A 5,182-nucleotide genomic window follows, 5' to 3' on the forward strand; every position below is an offset into this window, starting at 1 on the left:
AGAGAAAGAGAGGGAGAGAGAGAGAGAGAGAGAGAGAGAGAGCGAGCCTTGTCTTCCTGAGGAACCTTCCCCAAGAGTGAGAAGGATACTGTTCAGGTGTTCAGAAGAAGCAATTAGTGATGACACTGATTAACACTTACCTGGCACTTTCGGTGCTATAGGCTCTGTTCTTCGCCTTTTCATACACCCTATTTCATCAACTCTAAGATACCTTACTTATAAAAGGCATCCTAGAAAAAACACAGCTAATTAGCCCTGGCTGGGTAGTTCACTTGGTTAGAACATCATCCTGATACTCCAAGGTTGCATGTTCAATCCCCGGTCAGGGCACATACAAGAATCAGCCAATGAAGTCTCGAGCTCTAGCTGGTAGCGAAACGAATGTGCTCCAGTTCTTCCAGTACCAGCGGCCACCATCAACGCTGTTTGATTCCTCTGGGCACACACTCCACTGTCATAAGCTGCCATTATAGTGATGCTCACAAAGGCCGGTAAAAATCAAGGTAACCCTAAGAAAATGGCTCCTCCTCCAAAGGAGGTAGAAGATAGTGAAGATGAGGAAATGTCAGATGAAGAAGATGAAAGCAGTAGAGAAGAGGTTATCATTCCTCAGGGGGGAAAAAGGCAAGAAGGCTACCACAGGTACATCTACACAATGAAATTCTATGCTGCTGTAAAAAAGAAGGAATTCTTACCATTTGTAACAGCATGGATGGAACTAAAGAGCATTATGTTAAGTGAAATAAGCCAGTCAGAGAAAGATAAATATCACATGATCTCACTCATTTGTGGAATATAATGAACAACATAAGCTGATGAACAAAAATAGAACCAGAGACATAGAAGCATCAAACAGACTGTACTACCTATGAGGGAAGGCAGGGGGTGAGGGAGTAAGAGATCAACCAAAGGACTTGTATGCACACATATGAGCAAAACCAATGGACACAGATGGGGGTGAGGGCTTGTGCTTGGGGTTGGGGGTGGCCAGGGAGAGGTCAATTGGGGAAAAGGGAGACTCATCTAATACTTTAAACAATAAAGAATTTAAATTTTAAAAAAAGAAGGCTACCACAACTCCAGAAAAGAAGATGATGGTTTCCCCAACAAAAAAGATTGCAGTTGCCACACCAGGCAAGAAAGCAGTTGTCACACCTGGCAAAAAGGCAGCAGTTACACCAGCCAAAGCATTAGCCACACCTGGTAAGAAGAGTGGCACAACAGGCATAGCACTGGTAGCAACCCCTGGAAAGAAGGGAGCAGCCACCCCAGTCAAGAGAGCAAAGAATGCCAAGAAGGAGGATAGTGATGAGGAAGATGATGATGGCAGTGAAGAGGAGGATGAGGAAGAGGATGAAGAGGAGGAGGAGGAGGAGGAGGAGGAGCATGATGAAGATGAATTTGAGCCAGCAGTGATGAAAGCTACTGCTGATGCTCCTGCCTCAGATGGTGAGGATGATGATGAAGATGAGGATGAGATGGTGATGAAGATGAGGATGATGAAGAAGATGACTCTGAAAAAGAACCTATGGAGATTGCACCAGCCAAAAGTAAGAAAGCTCCCATAAAAGCTGCTCCTGCGAAGGCTAAGAGCACAGCTGAGGATGAAGAGGAGGTTGATAAAGAGGAGGAGGATGAAGTTGATGAGGAGGACAATGATGAGGAACAGGAGGAGGAGGATGAAGAGGAGGAGGAAGAGCCTGTCAAAGAAGCACCTGGAAAACAAAAGAAGGAAATGGCCAAACAGAAAGCTGCTCCTGAGGCCAAGAAACAGAAATTGGAAGCCACAGAACCAACTATGGCGTTAATCTCTTTGTTGGAAACCTGAACTCCAGCAAGGCTGCTCCTGAATTAAAAAATGGGTATCAGTGATGTTTTTGCTAAAAACGATCTTGCTGTTGTGGATGCCAGAATTTGTGTGTCCAGGAAGTTGGGCTATGTGGATTTTTAATCTGCTGAGGACCTGGAAAAAGCCTTAGAACTCACTGATTTAAAAGTTGTTGACAATGAAATTAAACTAGAAAAGCCAAAGGAAAAAGACAGTAGGAAAGATGGAGATGCAAGACTTTTGGCAAAAAAAAAAATCTGCCTTATGTGGTAAAGTTACTCAGGACGAATTAAAAGAAGTGTTTGAAGATGTTATGGAGATCAGATTAGTCAGCAAGGATGGGAAGAATAAAGGGATTGCTTATATGAATTTAAGACAGAAGCTGATGCAGAGAAAACCTTGGAAGAAAAGCAGGGAACAGAAATAGATGGGCAATCCATTTCTCTGTACTATACTGGAAAGGTCAAATCAAGACCATAGGGATGGAAAGAACAGCACTTGGAGTGGTAAATCAAAAATTCTGGTTTTAAGCAACCTTTCCTAGAGTGCAACAGAAGAAACTCTTCAGGAAGTATTTGAGAAGGCAACTTTTACCAAAGTGCCCCAGAACCAAAATGGCAAATCTAAAGGGTATGCATTTATAGAATTTGCTTCATTTGAAGATGCTAAAGAAACTTTAAATTCCTGAAATAAAAGAGAAACCGAGGGCAGAGAAATCAGGCTAGAATTGCAATGACCCAGAGGATCACCTAATGATAGCCAGCCAACCAAAACGCTGTTTGTCAAAGGTCTGTCTGAGGAGACGGCGGAAGAGACATTTGATGGCTCTATCCGGGCAAGGATAGTCACTTATCAGGAGACGGGCTCTTCCAAAGGGTTTGGTTTTGTAAACTTCAACAGTGAGGGAGATGCCAAAGCTGCCAAGGAGGCATGGACAATGGTGAAATTGATGGAAACAAAGTTACTTTGGACTGGGCCAAGCCTAAGGGTGAAGGTGGCTTCGGGGGTCATGGTGGAGGCAGAGGTGGCTTTGGAGGTAGAGGCTGGGGAGGTTTTGGAGGTCGAGGAGGCAGAGGAGGAGGAGGAGACCATAAGCCACAAGGAAAGAAGACAAAGTTTGAATAGTTTCTTCTATCCCTGCCTTTCCCTCTTCCATTTGAAAAAGAAAGGACTCTGGTGTTTTCACTCTGTTACCTGATCAATGACAGAGCCTTCCAAGGGCATTCCAAGACAGCATACAGTCCTGTGGTCTACTTGGAAATCCACTTAGGTAACATTTCAAAGGAGATACCCTGTTGGTTTTGTCTGGATATTCGTATAAACTTTTTAAAGAGATGAGTGAAAGAGGTAACCCTTATCGGTAAGTTTTGAATTTATATTGTTTCTTCCCATGCACAAAATCATTTTTTCCCCACAAATAGTTTGTGTGTGTGTGTGTGTGTGTGTGTGTTGGGGTATAAAGAAAAGCAGAATGTTTTATCATAATTTTGCTTCATCAGCTATAGGACAAATTAGAAGTCCTAAACTCTGGGGGGGAAAAAGAATCAACCAATGAATGCTTAAATAAGTGGGACAACAAATTGATGTTTCTCTCTCTCTCTCTCTCTCTCTCGCTCTCTCTCTCTCTCTCTCTCTTTCTCTCGCTCTTTCTTCCTTCTTCTCCTCCTCCTCCTCCTCCTCCTCCTCCTCCTCCTCCTCCTCCTCCTCCTTCTTCTTCTTCTTCTTCTTCTTTTTCTGTCTCTGTAAAATCAATGAAACTTTTTTTATTTGTGATAATCCCAATTTATTTTGTAATACAGGAGACCTCCCCATATTTTTAGAAAAGCAGAACCCTGGTCATCATTTTTTAAAAAAAAGTAACCAGATTTCATCTATTACAAACATCCTGGGAAACCCCTTTAAAATCTGAAGTGCCCAGGGAGCTATAATATAGTTATAGAAAAATAAATTAAATAGTGGTCTCTCTCACTCATCTAGGATTAAGATCTAGTTTACTCAAAGAGAAAGAGGCAATTTCAAAGCATATATTTCTATACTATCAGATAAAGTAAATGAAAAGTATTTATCAATCAGAAGAACAATAACAGTTATTATAAATACTAGAGGCCTTATGCAAAAAATTTGTGCAGGAGTAAGCCTTCACAGCCCTGGCTTCATCCAGAAAGTCGTCTGGAAGAATTCACAACTGAGAGAAGAGATAAAGATAGAGAGAGGGAGTTTATTTTACTTTCCCCAGAGGGAAAGGGCCGATGCATTACTAATCAGTATGAAAGCAAAGAACAAAAAACTGTTCCCCCTTTTAAAATTTTGGCTGCTGTTGACAAGGAAAAGAGGGGTGTTTGGGGGCTGAAATTGAGCAGACATCAGAGGGGTTGTAGTTTGTTAGTTCTTCAGGAGACAATCTGGGCAAATGTCCTAGGGAAGTATCTTATCAGAATTTTTCCAAAGCCTGTAAGATATTCTTAGAGCAAAAGTTATGAAGAGTTCAAAGGAGGCTTGTTTGAAGAGGAGCAGGGAAGGGAACTTTATACTAATTATCCTTGGGTTGTAAACCGACAGGGAGGAGGTGTATGCAAGAATGTAGCTTTGAGAGTAACTTATATTGTCTTGCAGTTTGAACAAGAGGGGCTGTTTGAATCAGAGGAGCCAACAATCTTGGGGTTTAATTTCCAGGTGCTTCCCATAAACTGTGGAAGGCTACAGCAAACGAAAAGAATGGCCCTTTTTTCCGTTCTAACAAGAAGTTTAGTAACATGTGCATCACACGTGCACATGGATGTACCCATTGCTGAGTAAACCAAAGGAGTGGTTACAACTCAAGTTAATATATTATCTTAGGCTAAAACAAACTAAAAAGAGTTTGGGGTTTTGGGGTAAAGGGGAGGCAAGTTAAGGGAAGTTTTCTGGGAAAAGTTTGGTAAAAAAGGTTGTTTAATAAGATCTGTTATACAGCTTGAGGTCCTGTATTCTCCATTGATGAGAGCTATTAAGAGTCCTCTTGTTCCTGGTAAGGAGAGGGAAACCTACAAATGAAAATTTCCTTCATAAATGTAAATTTCCTTTTGTTGACCTAAATAATAAAATAATTAGTTACTTTACCAGTAAAAATCGATTTATTCAGAAATAGTAAGGAATTACAATTTGGGACATGCAAGCTGTGGCAAAACCATAGGCAAGTCTGGAGAACAAAGGAGACTAATGTTCTTCCATAGAGGAAAGGAGGGAGATGGGAAGGTTGGTACAAACAATGAGTTCATTGGAGGAAGTGGGGGTTCGAAGGACAGTGGCTTTTTGTTGGCTGAGTTGTGACACTCTCTCACTGACTGAGCTGTTTTGATTGGCATCTCTCGGATG

General features: G+C 41.6%; 1 pseudogene; it reads left to right on the plus strand.

Annotated features, from left to right (window-relative positions):
- The window catches only part of LOC102771300, a 5,129-nt pseudogene extending 2,077 nt beyond the window's left edge, over positions 1-3,052 (plus strand).
- Positions 3,053-5,182: the final 2,130 nt, after the last annotated feature.

This window comes from Myotis davidii, unplaced genomic scaffold, assembly GCF_000327345.1.
Source record: "Myotis davidii unplaced genomic scaffold, ASM32734v1 scaffold1608, whole genome shotgun sequence".
Taxonomy (NCBI): domain Eukaryota; kingdom Metazoa; phylum Chordata; class Mammalia; order Chiroptera; family Vespertilionidae; genus Myotis; species Myotis davidii.